Source organism: Heptranchias perlo, unplaced genomic scaffold (genome assembly GCF_035084215.1).
Source record: "Heptranchias perlo isolate sHepPer1 unplaced genomic scaffold, sHepPer1.hap1 HAP1_SCAFFOLD_122, whole genome shotgun sequence".
Lineage (NCBI taxonomy): Eukaryota > Metazoa > Chordata > Chondrichthyes > Hexanchiformes > Hexanchidae > Heptranchias > Heptranchias perlo.
The window spans coordinates 926,568-947,241 of NW_027138451.1; the positions used below are offsets into that span (position 1 = coordinate 926,568).

The 20,674-nt window shown below is 45.4% G+C and overlaps 4 non-coding genes across 4 annotated transcripts; 1 reads left to right on the top strand and 3 right to left on the bottom strand.

Annotated features, from left to right (window-relative positions):
• Positions 1–8,354: 8,354 nt before the first annotated feature.
• Positions 8,355–8,427, bottom strand: trnat-ugu (transfer RNA threonine (anticodon UGU)). Its single transcript has one exon. It is a non-coding gene; the product is annotated as a tRNA-Thr (tRNA).
• Positions 8,428–12,948: 4,521 nt separating this feature from the next.
• trnar-ucg (transfer RNA arginine (anticodon UCG)) lies at positions 12,949–13,038 on the bottom strand. Its single transcript is given in 2 exon segments — positions 12,949–12,984; positions 13,002–13,038. It is a non-coding gene; the product is annotated as a tRNA-Arg (tRNA).
• A 2,161-nt stretch (positions 13,039–15,199) lies between these two features.
• On the top strand, positions 15,200–15,294 carry trnai-uau (transfer RNA isoleucine (anticodon UAU)). Its single transcript has 2 exons — positions 15,200–15,237; positions 15,259–15,294. It is a non-coding gene; the product is annotated as a tRNA-Ile (tRNA).
• A 2,060-nt stretch (positions 15,295–17,354) lies between these two features.
• Positions 17,355–17,449, bottom strand: trnai-uau (transfer RNA isoleucine (anticodon UAU)). Its single transcript has 2 exons — positions 17,412–17,449; positions 17,355–17,390 (listed from the first exon to the last, which is right to left on the bottom strand). It is a non-coding gene; the product is annotated as a tRNA-Ile (tRNA).
• Positions 17,450–20,674: the final 3,225 nt, after the last annotated feature.

A 20,674-nucleotide genomic window follows, 5' to 3' on the forward strand; every position in this document is an offset into this window, starting at 1 on the left:
CGCGTTGGTTTAGTAGTCTCATCAAACACACTCATTTTCGGCCTGTAAGACTGCATATTCTTTCAGGCAGGTTTCCAAGTGGACACATGCCGCCACCTGCCACTTGGGCATTGGTGTTTTGGAAATCGAATTCTTTCCTGCCACACACGAAGCAAGTGTTCGATTAACGCCCAATGTAGCAGCATTTTCATTCTGCATTCATGACATCGCGTGAATTGCGATAAATTCATATTCAGCTTCGATCTGCACAACATCTTTTCTCCATGTGTGTTGTTTTCACTTCACCTCGGCTTCTATTCGCAAAGGGTGGGAGACGTTTTGGAACGCTCTTCTGCAGATGGAAGTTGATGGTAGCACACTTGTGAATGCTAATTCTGAGATTGAAAGATTTCTGTGAAACAAGGGTATTAAGGGATATGGGGCGAAGCCGGGTACATGGAGTGAGGTCACAGCTCCGCCATGATCTCATTTAATGGTGCAACAAGATCGACGGGCTAAGTATCACTGCTACTTGCTGCCTCCTGATATGCACCACCTTCACCTGCAAGAAAGCGGGATGTGTGGCTGAGTGATGTGCCTGTCATGGTTAAATAGCTGCCAGTGTGTGTGACCTATGAGTTGTGGGTGGGCGGCTTGCAACAGTGATAATGTGGAAGAGTGAGAGGAAGCCTCTGGTTACAAGAGTTGAGACTTTTCAATTACTTTCTCTACCTGCCTTTCAATGATTTATGTGCTTGGACTCCCAAATCTCTGTGCTCCTCTACAATCCCTCGCTTCTAACCATTCAGAAAATTCGCCGATTTACGTGTCCAAAGTTGATGACCTCACACTTGCCCACTTTGAACTCTATTTGCCATAGTTTTGTCCATTCTCTTAATCTGTCTATGCGCCTTTGCAACTTCCTGCTCCCCTTTTCACTTACTGTCCGTTCTCACTTAGTCACATCTGCAAACTTGGATATCCAACCCTGTATTCCTTCATCCCAGTCATTAATAAATATGGTGGAGAGTTGAAGCCCCAGAACAGAACTCTGGGGAACATCACTGTCACATCCCGCCAATCAGAATACCTAAACTTTATCCCCACTCTCTGCCTCCTACATCCCAACTAATGTTCAACCCAAGTCAAATGGCTCGCTCCAATTCCGTGCCCTCTCATTTTGGCAAAAATAATTCTTTCCCATTTTATTAAATTCCCGCGAGTTGAATATTACCAATTTCGCAAAATATTCCCTGCAGAAATTAAACACACATTACAGGGCATGTGTTGAGTGCATAGCAAGAAACCCGCGATTTAACTAATAAACAGTGAGAATACACATATTAACACTGAGCGCCAGATCTGAATCGAACCCATTACCCCGAGGTTCCGGGACCCCCACCACGCTCACACACTCTCACAAATACACTGCGTTCATATTTAATACCAAATGAAAATCAGAAAATAGTAATCACGCCCAGTGGAATTGGAGAATGTTCGTATTTTGCAGAACAGGAAGAGACCATTCGGCCCGTCGGGGCCGGCAGTAAATTATGTTCGCTCTCTCTGCTCTGTGTTGCTCTCAGTATAGATTTTCAGTTCACCAATTTGTCTTTTCCTCTCTCTATTTTACGGACTGAGTGTGGAAGAGGTTCGGTTTGGCGGCTAATCATTTCGATCAATTATTTGAACATAATTTATTTTGATTGTAAATTTCTCGGAGACCGAGCGGGAGTTCAGTTGTCAGTTTTCTGAAAGATTTATTTCGATTTCGGAAGCTGAAGGGCCAACTTGGTAAAAGAACAGATAATCAATTAAATGACCAACATCCACAAAGTGAAAGCAAGAGACAGAATGAAGTAAAGGCTTTAATGAACACTGTTCCGGGTTTTGGATCATTTGGTGATCGTGGTCTAATAAAAAAAGCACCTGATTTCGCTCTTTATCGTGATGTCATCACAAGATTGCAGGTTCCAGTCCTGCTCTGGTCGGTTTTCACACTGGTTGATAACGTGTTCTACATGGGTCGGAACTGTTTTACATCCGACCATTTCTAACTGTCCCAGAAAAGACTTGAGGTAAATACATACATTCCTTGTCTTCCTGACTGTGCGATTTCAACATTGTCGATCTGGGTGCACGGGCAGGACATGTTGTACCGGTGACTTAATTCACACTGTTTGGATTCAGAAAGAAGGAAATAAAACGGCTTTTGGAAGCTACCGGTGCATCGAGGTGGCCGAAATCTTGTGGTGATGCTGATCTACTGCGCTCTGACCTATGATATAACTCGTTCCACGGACATTCCCCATAATTAATTCTCCTTCTGGATTAATTCCAATATGATGATGATGAGGATTATTATCGTTATTTTCATTATTATCGTTACTGTTTATCATTTTTCCCATTTCATTTCACGATGTGTTTAATTTGTGAGGATCTATTTTGCGCTGTTATTTGCCAAATCTGCATTTCTGCCTGTCCCTTTGTCTGCACGTGCTGTATTCTCAACAGCACATTTCAAATACAAGGGACTTAGAATGTCGAATGAAATCTCTTTCTCTAACATTGGGGAGTTGCTGTTTAGTGTTAGAGCTGAGCGCAACAATTGTAAGGATCTGCTGCTCCTCAATTTCTCTGCCCGTCCAGTAAACCGGGTACATCGAGGAGGCGGTTTGTAGATCGAGAGCAGCTTTTGTCACGGGCACTGCTTTTCCGTGAAATCTAGAACTCTCTCCCCGAAAAGGCTGTGGTGACTCCATGAAATGAAAATATCAGGACTGAGATCGAGAGATTTTTGTTGGTTCAGGTTGTCTGAGGGTGTGGAGAAAAGACGGGAAAATGGAGCTGAGGTACAGATCAGCGAGGAACTAGTTGAATGATGATGTGGAGATGCCGGTGATGGACTGGGGTGGAAAAATGAAAGGAATCTTACAACACCAGGTTATAGTCCAACAGTTTTATTTGAAAATCACAAGCTTTCGGAGATTATCTCTTTCGTCAGGTGAGTGAGTGAATGAGAGGTTCTCAAATCGCATATCTTATATTAAGCTGGGATTCAAAGGTGTCGTTGGTGTTCAGACAGGTTCGCCACGGAAAACAGTATGTCCCAGTATACTGAATACACAAGGGTCAAATTACACAGACAAGAAGAGAAAGAGACCCGAAAGGCAGAGAGAGAGAAGAGAGAATGTCCAGTTGTATTAAAAACAGATAACTTTTTTTTCCCGCTGGTGGGGTTACGTGTAGCGTGACATGAACCCAAGATCCCGGTTGAGGCCGTCCTCATGGGTGCGGAACTTGGCTATCAATTTCTGATCGACGATTTTGCGTTGTCGTGTGTCTCCAAGGCCGCCTTGGAGAATGTTTACCCGAAGATCGGTGGCTGAATGTCCTTGACTGCTAATGTGTTCCCCGACTGGGAGGGAACCCTCCTGTCTGGCGATTGTTGTGCGGTGTCCGTTCATCCGTTGTCGCAGTGTCTGCATGGTCTCGCCAATGTACCATGCTCTGGGGCATCCTTTCCTGAAAAGTATGAGGTAGACAACGTTGGCCGAGTCACAGGAGTATGAACCATGTACCTGGTGGGTGGTGTCCTCTCGTGTGATGGTGGTATCTGTGTCGATGATCTGGCATGTCTTGCAGAGGTTACCGTGGCAGGGTTGTGTGGTGTCGTGGACGCTGTTCTCCAGAAAGCTGGGTAATTTGCTGCGAACGATGGTCTGTTTGAGGTTGGGTGGCTGTTTGAAGGCGAGTAGTGGAGGCTTGGGGATGGCCTTAGCGAGGTGTTCGCCGTCATCGAGGACGTGTTGAAGGCTGTGGAGAACTTGGCGAAGTTTCTCCGCTCCGGGGAAGTGCTGGACGACGAAGGGTACTCTGTCGGTTGCGTCCCGTGTTTGTCTTCTGAGGAGGTCTATGCGATTCTTCGCTGTGGCCCGTCGGAACTGTCGATCGACAAGTCTAGCGTCATATCCCGTTCTTACGAGGGCGTCTTTCAGCGTCTGTAGGTGTCCATCGCGTTCCTCCTCGTCTGAGCAGATCCTGTGTATCCGCAGTGCCTGTCCATCGGGGATGGCCTCTTTGACGGAGTTTGGGTGGAAGCTGGATCGGTGGCGCTTCGTGTGGTTGTCCGTGGGCTTGCGGTAGAGTGAGGTGCTGAGATGCCCGTCTTTGATGGAGATTTGTGTGTCCAAGAAAAAAAAACGATTCTGAAGAGTCGTCCATGGTGAGTTTGATGGTGGGATCGGTTCCTTATAGTTGAATGATGGTACAGGCTCGACCAGATGAATCGCTTCCATTTGTTCCTACGTACAGATCAGCCAAGATCTAATTGAATGGCTGAACGGACTCGAGGGGCTGAATGGCCTCCTCCTGTGCTGCACCGACAATGATCCTGTGATATCCCGGCCGCTCTGTGCTGCTGCCCTTGGAGTGTTTGATGGGACAGTTTAGAGGCAGTTTTACTTTGGATTTAACCCGTACTGTACATGCCCTGTGAATGTTTGATGGGGCAGTGAAGAGGGAGATTTACTCTGTAATCTAACTCGTGCTGTACCTGCCCTGTGAGTGTTTGACGGGACATTGTTGAGGGAGCTTTACTCTCCATCTAACCCCAGCTTCCCAGTTTTCACCATATCCATCAAACCCAACTAAGTCCTTCTCTCCATGCCTCTCAACCCACTTATCAAGCTTCTCACAATATCCCTCAACCCCCATCTCTCAGTCTGCTGTCGTAGCTCTGTAGCTCTGTTTAGATGTTTGGCTGATAAAAACGTGCGTGTGAAACCCCACGGAAAATCTGTGGGAAGTGCAAATCTACCGAACGGCTTGCCCGGTCGGTTCAGCACTCAGCAAAATTGACCTTGCTGCTTTTAGCTCTGTGACGCAATGGATACGTCATTGTGAGTAAATGAAACGGTTTTAAAGGTTGTGGGTTCAAATCCCACTCGCGTTGTATTTTAGATAACGGCTACATAGTAATGATACTGAAGGGTGGGACCTTGTGATAAAAACCCAAGCTGTTCACCGATGTCCTTCATGGAAGGCAAACAGCCATCCCGACGCTTCCTGTTTTAAGAACATAAGAAACAAGAGCTGGAGTCGGTCATACGGCCCCTGGAGCCTGCTCCGTCATTCAATCAGATAATGGCTGATCTTCTACCTCAACTCCACTTTCCCGCCCGATCCCCATATCCCTTGATTCTCCGAGAGTCCTAAAATCGTTCTATCTCAGCCTTGAATATATTCAATGAATCAGCATCTACAGCCATCTGGGGTAAAGAATTCCAAATTTCACAACCCTCTGCGTGAACAAATTCCTCCTCATCAAAGTCTTGAATAACCGACCACTTGTCCTGCGACTATGCCCCTGGTTCATTTCTATCTAACTAGGAGAAACAATCTCTCAGCACCTAACTTGTCACGCCCCCTCACAATGTTTTATGTTTTAATGAGATCACCTCTCATTTTTCTAAACTTCAGAGAGTTTAGGCCCATTCTACTCAACCTCTCTTTATAGGACAACCCTCTCATCGGAGGAATTAATCTAGTCAACCTTCATTGCACGTTCTCCAAGGCAAGTATATCCTTCCTTAGATAAGGAGAGCAAAACTGTTGGCAGTACTTCAGGAGAGGTCTCACCAAAGCCCTCACAACTGCAATAAGACTTCGTTACTCTTGTCCTCCAACCACCTTGCAATAAAGGCCAACATGCCATTTGCTTTCCTAATTGCTTGCTGTACCCACGTAATAAATGTTCTGACCTAGGTCACCCAAGTCTCTCTGAAGACCAACCTTTAATAGATTCTCACCATTGAAACAATATTCTGTTCTTCTATTCTGACTGCCAAAGTGAATAACTTCACATTTCTCCACGTTATACTCTATCTGTCACCTTCTTGCCCACTCAGTAAATCTTTTGATATCCCTTTGCAGATTCTTTGTCTCCTCCTCACAACTTGCTTTGCCGCCGAGCTTTGTATCGTCAGCAAAGGTGGATACAGTACACTCGTTCCCTTTATTTAATTCATTAATATAGATTGTAAATAGCTTAGGCCCAAGCACCGATCCTTGTGGCACCTCACTAATTACAGACTGCCAACCTGAGAATGACTCGTTATCCCTGCTCTCTGCTTTCTCTCCGTTAACCAATCTACTATCCATGCTAATATATTAACCCCAACCCCATGCGCCCTTACTTAATGGAACAACCTTTTATGTGGGAACTTATCGAATGCCTTTTGAAAATCCATGTAAACTACATCCACTGGTTCCCCTTGATCTACCCTGCTAGTTACATCCTCAAAAAACTCGAATAAATTAGTCAAACAAGGGGCTCCAGTCCCACTCGACTTTCATGACACTTAATTCCCTCTGATCTGGATTGGCGAATCGCTCTCAAGGAGGAGGTTGATCTCCAGCTCAGGGGATTCATAGAGAAGAAATTAAAACATGGCCAGACCAAAGTGAATTTGCTGGCCTCCCATTCCAATCTCAGCACTCAGACTCCATTCAGTCTCACTGCCCGTCTGGACATTATAATCTCCAGGAAGTAAAGATCATCTCACCGAATTGAAACACCTCTTGATGAAACGCTTTGAACGGGATCCAGTGTCCGCGGAAGCCTCACTTACACGCTGAAATCCCCCAGGATAATGTGACACTTCAGCCAGTTCCTTTGTCTGAACACAGAGACGGAAGGAGTGCGGGCGGGGTCGCAACATGTGAGGAAACCACGTTCGATACAGACAGAGAGGGAGAGAAACGGGATAAATTAGAAAATGATAAGTCGGTGTAATTAAACTGAGTTTTCAGTCCTGAGAATTATCGGCGGAAGGGAAGAGTGATGGAACGAGGAAAAGCAATATAAACTAAACGGTATAATTCTAATAGGGGTGCAGGAACAGGGAGATCTGCGGGTCTATGTACACAAATCATTGAAGATGGTAGGGCAGGTTGAGAAAGCGGTTAAGAAAGCATACGGGAACCTGGGCTTTATGAATAGATGCATAGAGTACAAAAGCAAGGAGGTTATGATGAACCTTTATAAAGCAGTGGTTGAGCCACAACTAGAGTATTGTTTCTAGTTCTGGGCACCGCACATTCGGAAGGATGTGAAGGCCTTAGAGAGGTTGCAGAAGAGATTTACTGCAATGATTCTAGGGATGAGGGACTTCAGTTCCGTGCATAGACTGGAGAAGCTGGGGCTGTTCTCCATTGAGCCAGAAGTTTGAGAGGAGATTTGATCGAGGTATTCAACATCATGAAGGGTCCAGGCAGAGTAGATAGAGAGAAACTGTTCCCATTGGCGGAGGGATCAAGTACCAGAGGACATAGATTTAAGGTCATGGGCAAAAGAACCAAAGGCGACATGAGAAAAAAGTTTTTGACACAGCGATGGTTGTGATCTGTAATGCAGTGCCTGAGGGGGTGGTGGAGGCAGATTCACTTGTGGCTTTCAAAAGGGAATTGGATCAGTACTTGAAGGGGAAAAAATGCAGAGCTTCGAGTATAGAGCGGGGAAATGGGATTAGCTGGATTTCTCTTGCAGAGAGCCGGCACGGACTCGACGGGCCGAATGTACTCTTTCTGTGCTGGAACCATTCTATGACTCTATAATTCTAAGAGTGTTGTAGATAAGAACACACTGGAGAGCGCTGGCTCCGAATCTGCGGTTAATTCACTCCCTGCAGTTTGAAACACTCCGTTTTTCTTATATTGAGAAGAATCTTGTTGCTGGAACTGAAAAACCAATTTGTAATTTCACTTCCTGTCCGGTCTCGAGAATCAGGGGATGAAACTTTTGAAATTGTCGAATGTTTTCCTATTGAAGTGAAGTGAACCGTGTAAATCCGGTTAAACCGGCGGGTCGGAATCCCCTTAGATTTAGAATCCAGCTCTTCAATCCCTTCGCTAAAACACCTCTGGTTTAAGAATTAAAGTCGTTGACCAGAAGCGGTCCCGCGGTGTTGGTGTGTCTTTAATCTCCACCATGAATGTTTAGCTCTCCCCGAGAATCAGTTTGTCCAACGTCCTCAGACAAAGATTCGTTCCCTCCTGTCGACTTGATTTGGGAAAATACAGAATATCAGCGAACAGCTGAATTTTTATTCCGCAATTGATTTTTATTATTTAATGGAAATATAAAGGAGCAGGGGGCACTTTAACCTCACGGAGATGATTCGTTGCAATTGGAAACCCGTGGATGGGAATCTCTGGAACTAATTTAAATCGGCAGTCAACACAGAGAGGCTGGGAAGCAAAAACGAAGGGCTTCTGGAGGCTGCCAATGAGGAAGAGTAAACATTGATCTCGCTGCTCTCTGGAGCACAACGGGTGGAAAAATGGAAGCAAAGAAACAAACAACATGAACTTGAAGGCACCGCTGGGATTTGAACCCAGGATCCCCTGTTTACAAGACAGGTGCTTTAACCACTGAGCCACGGCGCCCACATTTGTACAAATCTTTCCCAACGTTATGGTATTGATACCTTTGTCAAGCGACTTTGTTGAGCCTTCCCCTTCAGAGCGTCTGCGCAATAACGTCGGTCTTTTGTTCAACGGTCTCAGCCTGAGAAACCATGGATATCAGTCGTGACCTTCTCTTTGTTATCCCCTGTCAGCACATCTTATATCTAGTCCTATTCATCCTGTTTTAATCCCACACTCTCCCCAAACTATCTGGTCTTACCCTATTGCATTTCTGATCTCTTCCCACGAAATGTTGGTGAGTACTGTGTGTGATACACCCGGCCCTGACCTCCTCCTGTGGGTGACCTCCGACAACTTCTGCACAATAGTTTAACGTGTGTTTGTTTTACGTTATGAAATGTGTATTCGCGCTAGTCTACCCGGTGTACCTATTCTCACACAAACGGCAATTTTGCTTCAGATCATTTTAATTTTAGAAAGTCTTACTGGATAAGACAAGTTGGACATTCAAAATTTGGTGAAGAGACGTTGATATTGTTCACTTGAAATAATTAGTGTACAACTCAATGATGCTGTCCATCGGAATAGAAAGCGAGATTGAATGAACAGGAAGCGTCTGAAAGGATGGCTGATCAGCTGTGGGTGGCAGCGAAGTTTCACATGGCTGCATGGTCAATTGCCAGCGTTTCGTTGAACTTCGGGTCTTATTTTCACTTTGAGGTTTTCACTGATTGATAAATGAGAAGTCCGGAGATCGGATCCCAGTTAAGTCCCACTCCGCTTCCATTTTAAGTGAAAAATCACCAATTGGCGTCTCAGATTTTTTCATAGCTGCAGACGGCAGGAACGTATTTTTCCAAGAAAGATGGCAGTGATGGATAGAAGGAAGGAAGATGGGAGGGAGCAGAAATAAACTCGACTGAAAAGGAACAAAAGACTGAGCCTGAGAGTGAGATGGCAGGAGAGAAGCTGAGAGGCTGAAGTATGTGACTTTTCTCAGTCACTTCTTGCTGCCTCATAATTTCTTTACCTTCATTGTCCAATCGTAATTGGCTGCGGCGCGAATAATTGCGTAAAGACAGCGAATTGGCGATCGCCGTTGACGGCAACCGTGGGCTGAGCGACGAAAACAACTTTTATCGTTTAACCGAGCCTTTCGGAGGAGCGGCGGAAATGTTCCAGAAATTATTGGGCAAATCAAAAATTCCCGTATCTCACTTTCTGCAACATTTACCTATCGATAATGGCGCACGCTGTGAATGCATCATTTTGGCTCGAGGTCCCAGCAATTGCAGGATTATAATGATAACGAAATAATTCTGGTCCGATAACAGTGAGACCTTGTTCCGCTCCGGGATCCAACAGCCTTTCTCTGTCCCTGCTCTGTCCACTTATCCCAGTTATCCACAGAGAAAATGGGACCGGTCCAGTATTGTAAAAAACTGGTGAAAGAGAAAATCTGTCTCCTTCACCCGTAGAGAACAAGCGTCGAACAGGGAACCAAAGCAAATGGCGGCAGAGCACAGGCTTGGAGACCTCAGTGAATCAGCCGTCGGTGACATTAACCTCCCGATCAGGTCAATAAACACCAGACAGTTGTTTCTATCTCTCTGCCTGGTGCTGAATCCAAATATAAAAGGTCGTTCCTGAGGCAATTGCTGAAAGCAGAGGGAAACCAATCAGGAAGAAAACAGTGTCGGCGACCGAGACCAGACCGGGATCCTGAGCCACACGGGCTGGATCCAATCACTGAGCAGCTCATCGCTTCAACCACCTTCGCGCTTCCCCCTCGGATCAGTTTCACCGAAACCGCTTCATGTTTCTTGGTCAAATTCAATCTGATCGAGCGGATCAAACATAAAAATCGAACTCATATTTCTCCAGTGGCGCAGTCGGCAAGATCTGGTTCCAGATCCTATTCCTGATTCTTCGAACACTAATCCCTGACTCGCCAGCACGGGATGCAAAGACAATTCTGATTGAACAGCAAAAACTGACGGTTTTCAATAAAGACGCGAGGACGAGATTTACTGCAGCGCTCACTGAAACCTGTGGGGAAACACCGTGGGATTTCAAGGATTCCTCAAAATATTAAGGTACCTGATTTCAGTGAACACTCGGGAATGTGCTCCCAATATTTCTGAGTGACTTGGATGAAGGAATAGATAGTTGTATATCAAAGTTTGCAAATGACAGTAAGATCGGTGGCACAGTTACCTGTGTGGGTGGGATCAGGAAGTTACAAAGGGACAGAGACAGATTAAGTGACTCGCAAAACTGTGTTAAATGGAGTTCAATGAGGGGAAGTGTGAGGTAATTCACTTTGGATCCAATCAATCGGAAAATGGTCTAAATGTCGAGAGATTAGGAACAGTGGAGGAGCAAAGGGATTTGTGTGTCCATGTACACAAATCACTAAAAACGATTGGACAATAAAAAAAGGTAATCAAAAAGGTTAAAGGGACTGGAATATAAAGAGGAGGAAGTTATGCTTCAGTTGTATGGAGCCTTGGTCAGACTAAATCTGGAGAACTGCGTTCAGTTCTGGGCACCGCCCCTCAGGAAGGAGTTATTGGCCTTGGAGGGGGTGCAGCGCAGATTCACCAGGTCTTACCTGGTCTTAAAGGGTTAAATTATGAGGACAGGTTGCATGAACTTGGATTGTATTCCCTTCAGTTTGAAAGGTTGATCTGATTGAGGTATTTAAAACGATAAAACGATTCGTAAGAGTAGATGCAGAGAAGTTATTTCCTCCGGTGATGGGGACGGGGCGGGACATAATTCAGAGCTCGGATTTTCACGGTGAAATCAGGAAGCACTTTATTACGTTGCACATACAGACGGCAATGTCGTTTCTTACCTCATACATTCTGCAAAGTCTTACTTGATAATGAATGTCACGCATTGAAAACGATTTTGGTAAAGAAGGCCTGATCGCGTCGGCTTGAAATAGATAGTGTACAACATGGACTTGGATGGACAGGGCAGAATTTCAAAGTGTGCAGGTGACACGAAACTCGGCAATGTGATAAACAATTTAAAGGATAGTAACAGACTTCAGGACGACATAGGCAGAGTGATGAAATGGCCAGACGCATGGCAGATGAAATTTAACGCAAAGAAGTGTGAAGTGATAAGTTTTGGCCTGAAGAATGAGGAGAGACAATATAAATCGAATGGTACAATTTTAAATCGGGTGCAGGAACACAGAGATATGGAGATCTATGTAAATAAATCTTTGAATGTGGCAGGACAAGTTGAGAAGGCTGTTAAATCAGCATATGGGATCATTGGCTTAGTGCCATAGAGTACAAAAGAAAGGAAGTTATGCTAAACCTTTATAAAACACTGGTTAGGCCTCAGCTGAAATATTGTATTCAATTATTGGCACCACACTCTAGGAAGGATATCAAGGCTTTAGAGAGGGTGCAGCAGATAATTACAAGAATGCTGATTTAAACCCAGGCTCCTGATCCAAACAGTGAATGGTCTTTTGGAGACACCGAGGGAGAACAGGAACAGAGAAGGAAACAAACTGCGGACTGGATTCCAATTGCGCTCGGGAGGTTATTGTTAACTAAAGACACCGTGGAATGGGTTAAACAGAAGAATTGTTGGGGATTTAAATGTTCGGGATTTAAACCCAGACTTTCTCCCATGTTCCCAAATAGCGATCGAATAATCGGGAGATGGTGAAATGCAGGAGATTCAGGAGGGACCGAAGTCCTTCAATCTCTGCAGCAGTTACTGGGAACCGAGCCATGGGTGGGATTCCAGTTCAAAACGGGAGACTCTTAACAATGAGAGAGATCGTGGGCTCAAATCTGGACCCGACCTCCCTCCAAATTTAATTTTTCGTCATGAAGAGCGGGCGGAGGAATTAAATTTAACAGAAAAAATGTACAGACTTGGTTCAAATCTAATAACTGGACAGGTTCAAGATTGTTAAAAAGTTTTGAAATTCGATTTCATCCTGATGGATAAAGTTAACCCTTTATGTTCCAGCTCCCTTTTCATTTGCTTTTCCTGTTAATCTTTCATTCGCTGTAAACCCCAGAGGCAGCAAGGAAGGACAGAAAGGTTTATCTCCGATCCGTCCTCTCCACTCGACCTTTATCTCATCACAGCAGGTGTAAAATTCCAATTGTCCCTCTCCATTTAAACAAAATATAAACAATCCAGGGACATAGACTTAAAACACCGGTTTCGAATTGATAGTAATATCATTCAAGACCATTTTAATTGTACAAAACTTACGTACGGCCGCAACAAAATTTCAATACAATAACGACACGGATGGGATTCCGACCCACACGGACAGAGCAGAATGGATTAATCGACCATTTCTGAATCCAAACAATAGAAACAAAGTCACTTTTGCACAATGTCCTGCCCGAGCACCCAGACCGACAATGTTGAATGTGTCGGGCCAACTTCTGTGAGCAAAGGCATTTGTGGATTCCGTTCAATAAGGTCAGTCACTGTTCGAAACGGCCCGGTGTCAAACAGTAACGGCGCACGTTGGAAGGAATGTAAAAACGACCGCGGCAGGACTCGAACCTGCAATCTTCTGATAACATCGACAATTAATACCGAAGTCAGACGCCTTATCCATTAGGCTACGCGGCCGCTGCTACAAAGTTTCAGCAAAAGATCTTAAACCGGGGGCAGGGGTGGTTAAGACTCTGCTTGGATCTTTCACTGACTTTCACTTTGTTGATGTTGTTAATTTATTGTTTTCTTTCTTGGAGCAAGTTGGCTCTTCTGTTTCCGACTAATCAGGAAACTGAGAACTGAACTCCCGCTGGGTCTCCGAGAAACCTACAATCAGAATAAACAATGTTCAAATCTTTGATCAAAGTGTTTAGCCTCCAAATCGAATCTCTTTCGCACTCAGCCTGCAAAATAGAGAGAGGGGAAATAAAATAACAAGACAAATCGGTTAACTAAAAATGTACACGGAGAACAACACCGAGCGGAGAATGTGAACAGAATTTAATATCCAAGCCCGACGGGCCGAGTGGTCTCATCTCGTCCTGTAAAATACGAACAATCCCCAATTCTGCTGGGTGCGATTATTATATTCTGATGTTCTGTGTTTGGTAAATATAAACGCGGACGGGGTCCCGCACCATGGGGTAAACGGGTCAGATCCAGACCTGGCGCTCAGTGTTAATGTTAATATTGAGCACGGGATTCTATCCGTGTAATAATAAATTCGCGCGTTTCTTGCCATATATTCGACACATCCCCTTGCTGTGTGTTTAATCAGGGCAGGGAATGTTGTGCTGTTTTAGTGATAATCATTTTTCAGGGAATTAGTAAACTCGTCTCGAAACATGAGACTTCCAGTTTCTATTTCGCTAAATGGAGTTGAGGTACAGATCAGCGATGAGCTGCTGTGACTCCGCCGCGTCGGTTTAACCGGAATTAGACGTTTCAGTGAAGTGAAGTGAACCGTCTCAATCCGGTTTATTTCTTTATTTATAACATTGTTTATTTTGAGTGACAGATTTATCTAAAACTCTTTGAGAGTTCAGTTGTCAGTTTTCTGATCAGTTGGAATCTGAAGAAAAGAACAATAAGGAAAGAAAAACATTACAAAGGTCAAAACTCGAACTGATACAATCACCTTGTCTCCGTCTTAAAAGGTGATTCGTTCTCCCCGGAGACCAGTTCAATATTTATCCCTTCAGCAACATCAATATAATGCATTGTTTGGTCATGAATCTGAGTTGGTACCAGGCCTGGAGAGGGCATGCGCCAAGGGTCTCTGTTGACGCTGAGAGACCATGGTGCAAGATTTGGATAGATGGAGGAACATCCAATAACCGCAGAGTGAAGGGTGATGGAGGGGGTGGGAAAGAGGCCCTCCAGACATACATCCAAAGGCAGCGGGAGGCAGCGGGAGCGGAAGTCGATGCCAGGCGCACAGGAGAATGGACTTGGATGCAGTGCGGGAAGATGTTCAATGCTATTACATGAGTCGTTAAGGCGAGTGAGGTCAGCTCTCAAGTGGCCTCGCCTACCAACTGCACCACGCAATACACCCCCCATCCCCCACATATCAACAAACCCTTTCCATCGGTACTCAACTCTTCTAACCAGAGGCTTCCTTTCACCCTTACACATGACCACTGTTGTGAGCCGCCCACCCACATATCACAGGTCATACACACTGGCAGCTATCCAAGCATGACAGGCAAATCACACAGACACACATCCCGTTTTCTTGCAGGAGAAGGTGGCGCATAGCAGTAAGCAGCAAGTGGCTGTGGCATTTAGCCAGTCGAGCCTGTTCCGCCATTCAATTAGATCATGGTGAACCTGCGACTTAACTCCATATTCCCGCGTTTGCCCCATATCCCTTCATACCCTTCGTTCACAGGAATCTATTAATCTCAGATTTAACATTCACAATTGAGCTTGCATCAACTACGGTCAGCAGAAGAGCGTTCAAAACGTCTTCCACCCTTTGCGTGCAGAATCCGAGGTTAAGTGGACGCAACACACCTGGAGAAAAGAAAATGTCTCAAGATGTTGTGTAGAATGAAGCTGAATATGAATTGATCCCAATTCAGCGATGTCATGAATGCAGAATGAAAATGCTCCTGCATTGGGCGGTAATGGAACGCTCGCTTCCTGTGTGGCAGGCAAGAATTCGATCACCAAAACATCCATGGTCGAACTGCAGTTGGCTGCATTTGTTCAATTGGAAACATGGTGGAAAGAACAATCAGTCTCACAGGCCGGAAATGAGAGTGTTTGATGAGACTGCTTGTCATACGTGGCTCCAGTGGCGCAATCGGTCAGCGCGCGGTATTTATATGATAGTATCAGGCTCGAGAAATGTCGAGGTTGTGAGTTTGAGCCTCACCTGGAGCAGTTTTAACATTTGCTTCTGAATATTTCCACCCGAGTTCAAGACACAGCTGGTCTGTTCCTTGAAGCATCTCCTTCTTCGTGTTCTCATGTGGGTACTTGGTGTCCTCTGGCCCGCCGTATTGCAAAGCTGATGTGAGTTTAGATGTTCATCGGCAGGAGAGGGGGCGATTGGCGACAGCGTGAAATGACAAAGGAGGCGGCACGATGTCTTTCAATCTGAAGAACCGAACACACAATTCTTCTCTTCGTGAAACAAACATTCTTCTGTTTGAAGTGTCGTGTTGGAATATGGGGATCGGGCGGGAAAATCGATTCGAGGTCGAAGATCAGCCCTGATCTTATTGAATGGTGGTGCAAGTTCGAGGGGCCGTAAGGCCGACTCCTGCTCCTATTTCTTATGTTCTTATATAACAGCTGACCCACTTTTCGTTGCTTGGCTGTTTGTTTTCCAATATCCACCCCGCCACCACCCCCCCCCCCCCCCACCCCCGCCTATTGCTTGATCCAGTTTGTTGTTCCAACTTTCACATTCAACTTGTTTCACTTCCTGGTCATGTGATAAAAATAGCGGAGTGCAGAAGGTTCAGAGCCCGCAGGAAGACAAACATTGGAAGGAATGAAAGCAGCGATTTTGCTTCGCCACCAATGACGAAATGCTCACTTTTTCCTTATTTTTCGTTGTTTTCTCTTGGAGCAAACCTTTGGGAAAGTGAAGCGAACTTCAGTGACTGTAATATCACCAGGGGTTCTGGCTCACAAGATGAAATTGGAGACATCGGCAACTGAGAGGCTGAAAGGGTTCACATTGTTCCCGAGATTCGGTAAGAGGCAGCACGGATTGATTTGTAGCGCTGAATGTCTCTGCATTCTACCGCCCACGGAGATGATGCTGGAAGTGTCTGCAAGGAGTGGGTCGCGGTTAAAAGGTATCTAATTTATTGGAACAAAGAAATCAGATCAGCCCAACTAAACTCAGTGTTCACCATCCAATTGACAAGCTACAGATAACTGCACCAATCCAAACATTTCCAGATAATTATGGAAGAGACTTATTTGAAGCAGTTTAGACATTAAGCAATATCTGAGCAAACAAGGGACGGGTGGTGTGAACGGGCAATCAGTGGTCTTTCTAACTGATCATCTACTGTCCAAATGTTTCTGGTAAAAATGTTGATCAGAGAAGAACAAAGCCCTTTTCTGAGAATGCTCACCAAAGTTCAACATATTGACAACACATCGCAGGCATCGTCTCTCCCGCAGTTGTTGTTCCGCTGGAAAGGCAGAACTTGCCAACTGTTGTAAAACTAACAACCTGAGTCGGGACTTAAATCCTCGATCCTCAGTTCACTCCTTCGCTTAAAGTTCTGATGCTCTACCGACTGAACTATCCAGGGTCGCTATTCGTAAGTTTGCATCATACAGATTCATGGTCGGTCTCTGAATTTTCCATTGTGGGCGTCGAACTCGGGTGAGGGTCCGTTTTATAAAATTCTCAGTAACGTTTTGAGGAGAATCCGTGTTTGTGTTGAACCTGATGTAAGAAACATGGAGAGAAAACTCGTGAGTTTACAATTTTTCGTGTTTGTGCCAAATGTCCTGTCATTCGTTAACACCAATTAAATAAAAACTTTACCCAGTGGCTCAAAAGCTAAACTTGTCCAACACCGGAGATGGAAAAGGTCTCTCGACCTGTCAGCGGATCAACAACTGAAAGCGGAATAATTCCACCCGTTACTCAGTGACACCGGGAAACACATTTACCTTCCGAATTTTCCAACACGACACTTCAAACAGAAGAATGTCTGTTTCACGAAAAGAAGAATTGTGTGTTCGGATCTTTAGATTTAAAGATCTCGTGCCGCCTCCTTTGCCATTTCATGCTGTCGCCAATCGCCCCCTCTCCCGCCTATTAACAAATAAACTCACACCTGCTATTGCAATACGGCCGGCCAGAGGACCCGAAGTGCCCCCATGAGAACAAAAAGAAGGAGATACTTCATGGAACAAAGCAGCTGTCCCTTGAACTCCGGTGGAAATGTTCATGAAGCAAAAAGTTGAACTGCTCCAGGTGAGGTTCGAACTCACAACCTCGGCATTTCCCAAGCCTGATACTGTTATATAAGTACCGCGCGCTAACCGATTGCGCCACTGGAGCTGCGCACCATTGAAGCTGCCATCAAATACTCTCATTTTCGACCGGTGATACTGTATAATCTTTCAGATCGGTTTCCAAGAGGACACATGTCGCCAACTGCCATTCGGCCGTGTGCAAATCACGACTTCAGTATATCGACTCACGGACTGGCGATTGGTTTTATATTGGGTCAATGTTTAAGGTATGGGTTGTTCAAAGTTTATGTAATAATAATTATCATAATTATTTCCAGCTCCTCCTGCTCACTGGTGCTCGGTGCTTCACCCTGTGAGATACCCTCAGTCTCACAAGATACATCCTCTCGAGACGGTGCACCTGGGCTGGTGATGGAAACGGTGAACCAGGTGCAGCAATAGATGGTTCGGAGTTACCAAGGTGACTGACATACCCTGACTTCTTGAAATGGTGGGAGAGCTTACAATTAACAACAACTTGCATTTATATCGCGCCTTTAACAAAATAAAATGTCCCAAGGCGCTTTACAGGAGCGTAATCAGGTAAAATTTGACACAGATCCAAAAAAGGAGATATTCGGACAGGTGACCGAAAACATTGTCAAAAAAGGTCGGTTTTAAGGAGCGTCAGAAAGGAGGAGAGAGAGGCGGAGGGGTTTAAGTCGGGTTTTCCAGAGTATGGGCCGAGGGAGCTGAAGGCAAGACCGCCAATGGTGGAGCGATTAAAATCAGGAATGCACAAGAGGCCATAATTTGAGGAACTCAGTGATCTTGGAGGGTTGTAGGGCTGTGGGACGTTACAGCGATAGGGAGAGGCGAGGCCACGGAGGGATCTGAACACAACGATGAGAATTTTAAAATCGAGGCATTGGCGGACCGGAAGCCAATGTAGATGAGCGAGCACAGGGGTGATGGACAGTTTCAAAGCTAAGTAACGTGTGCAGGATCGGAGGGACAGTGTGACTCGGGAGAATGGGCCTGGGGCAGTGAGAACATCTCTTGAGCATCAAGATTTTCAGCAGCTGAGAGAGGCAGGGAGATGAGATCTATGTGTCTATTTATCCTGGCATCTGCAAAATCCATCGTCTCTGAATGCCCAACATCTTTCCTCCCCTCTCCCTGCTTTCCTGGTAAAGGTTTATTTTTCAGCCGCAGTATTTGCTTCGAACATCTAATTCCCCGGCATCTGGAGGAAAAGAGGAAGCTGGAGGAAAATAACAGAGAGAAACAGAAGGAGATGGCAGGTGAAACTGGCAGAAAATGTGAGTGTCACTTGCTTCAAATGAGGCCTGAGAGGCCGGCGTTGCCTTGCACCTTTCCAAGGAGATGCATTGATCAGCTGGGTGGGTTTTTGAAATGGACACAGTTATACCAGCAGCTTGTGATAGTATTTCCCCTCACTGTCCATTCCATGTTCATGCCTCCCCGCATTTGGTGATTTCATTCTCTGAACAAGTCTTTCGTGTTCTTGCAGTAAATGCTATTTTGTTTGAGCAGCTTGTCTGCGGCGAAAGTGACCTAAATTTCAAAGGGAGAAGCAGGAAGGGCAGCGTTGGTCGGCTTGCTTGAAGGAAAATTGCAGCAGTTTCCCTGGTTAGGATTCGAATGCAGGTCGGGTTCGTTTTCTTGAAGGAACAAATCAACAAGGCCGAAAAACCCATCCAGCCGAATGCATCAAAAATAGTTCCGTCTTTGCAAAGGACTGAACGTCAGGACTGGGATTGGAACCCACGGCTCCACGTGACGTGAACGCAGCGCCTCAGACTCCCGACTCCTGGCTGCAGTGGTCACATTCTCTCATTTCTGGATTAAAACCCAAATACATGTTCACTCATTCCGGACTTCGTTAAATGTTTCCGGTAGGCTGAGTGAGTGGGATACAATCTCCCCAAAATGTCCTGCTCATGTGCTCGGTGCATGGGGAGGTTTGACCGGACCGTGGCATTTTGTTTCCCAGGGAGGGGCAGGAATGCGAGGCTGCATTGGCTGCTTTCTACCGGCAGTGGGTGATTGAAGAGAGCGGGGCCGGACAGGCGGCCTCAATGTTGCTGCTTGTCGCGGCTTCACTCACTCCGGGAGCTGGGGAACAGCGAAAAACTGATGGCTTTGTTGCCGCTGATGAAATGCGGTTAAAACCTATTGTTATTAACAGAGGCATCGCTGCAGGTTCCATTAATGATCTCTCACAAATCAAATGAATGTGCAGCTTTGAGAGGGGTTTTCGACATCGTCAGGGCAAGGATTGGGAGTGAGGGAGATACACTGCCGGTATCTGTGTGATGTTTGTCTGAGTAGAACTGTTCAGAGAAAGAAAGAATACACCGGGGCTGTGAGATATTCTATTTTATTCATTTTTAACCTCAACATGAATTCTTCAACTTTTGAAATTTTGCGTCTTTAATGAGGAATGTTTTCAAAATAATTCAACGCAATTTCAAACCAGGGCCTTTTCGTGCATTCGGCGAGAGTGCTAAACATTCCACTACGGAAACTCAGCTCTGTAAATTACTATAGGAACAACTGAGAAGAGGACAGCGGTCTGCAAATGTTTTCAGTGCGGGAGGCGGATTCGATTCTCGTTTCAGAGAATTCACTTTTTACAAAACAGTTTACTGTATTAATTACGAGAACCACAGCAAAGGGGGATCGTATTAGTTAAGGTTTTTCAATTGAGGCGGCACTTGGTGTGGTTGCAAGATAGAATGGGGGCAATAGTTACCGTTGTGTTTAGTGAGGTGGAGAATTTAAATTCTTTCTAGATTCCTGTTGACATAAGCACGGAACATTTTTAACCAAGTCCCAAAATACCGTCTGTATAATTAGAATGGATGACAATCAACATGGGCAAAACACAAAAAACATATTACATTTTTGACGGCGACTAGCTAACCATGTTTGGATTTCCGGCAATCTGATACAGAAAGTTACCGGTTGATCAATGGATTTGAATGATGCACCCGGGAGCGAAATTGGCCGCATGGTCTAAGGCCATGTGTTCAGATTGCGTGGGTTCGAATTCTGGTCGTGATGTTCAGTACTTCAGCATAGAATCATAGAATGGTAACAGCACGGGAGGAGGCCATTCAGCGCATCGAGTCAGTGCCGTCTCTCAGCAAGAGCAATCCAACTAGTCCCACTCTCCCTCCCTATCCCCGTAGCATTGCAATTATTTTCCATTCCCGTACTTATCCAATACCCTTTTGAAAGGCGCTATTGAATCTGCCTCCACCACCCCCTCAGGCAGTGCATTCCAGGTCACAACCATTCGCTG